The following is a 623-nucleotide window of genomic DNA, read 5'->3' on the forward strand; positions in this document are numbered from 1 at the left end:
GGGGGGGGGGGATCCCCGTGTCAGAAAGGGAGCGAGGGGGAAGCACAGGGAAGGGCGGCAAAGTGACGACGCACTCAGTGCAGGCATGGCACCGAAGGACCCAGGTGCGAGCCTGGCGGATGGTGGTTCCCTCCGGGGTGATGACACGGGTGCCCATCTGGATGAGGACGTTTTGCATGGCATAATCCGCGGTCACGGTGCAGGTCTTGGTCCGGGGCAGGAGCTGGAGCGAGAGGAGAGGGCGAGGAAAAGGAAGAAGGCGGAATTTGCCGAGGGGCGGGGCGACCAGGTCAGAAAGCGGGGAGACCGGGAAGGCAACACCAGGGGGGGGGGGGGGGGGGGGGGGGGGGGCTCCCGTACGCGGATGCTGGTGTCCACAACGATGCCATCCTCGGCGTTGGCCGCATCGATGGCCGAGTGGGCGGTGGCCGAATTGAAGATCGAGGTATCGGTCGACAGGGCGTTGCTAAAGCCGGTGCCCGGGCCGACCCAGCCCTCCTCATCGTCGGAGTCGCTGTCGGAGAAGTTGCCCTCATGGTCGTCCGCGTCATCGGACGACTGTGTCTCAGCAGTCGGAGTGGTGGTGGTGGTGGTGGCGGCGGCGGCGGCGGCGGCGGCGGCAG

The 623-nt window shown here is 67.7% G+C and overlaps 1 protein-coding gene across 1 annotated transcript in view; it reads left to right on the plus strand.

Annotated features, from left to right (window-relative positions):
• H696_04599 (hypothetical protein) overlaps positions 1-623 on the plus strand; it is a gene marked incomplete at both ends in the record, with an annotated part of 3240 nt that overhangs the window by 1290 nt on the left and 1327 nt on the right. The window lies entirely within an intron of this gene.

The sequence above is a fragment of the Fonticula alba genome, assembly GCF_000388065.1.
Source record: "Fonticula alba strain ATCC 38817 unplaced genomic scaffold supercont2.7, whole genome shotgun sequence".
NCBI lineage: Eukaryota > Rotosphaerida > Fonticulaceae > Fonticula > Fonticula alba.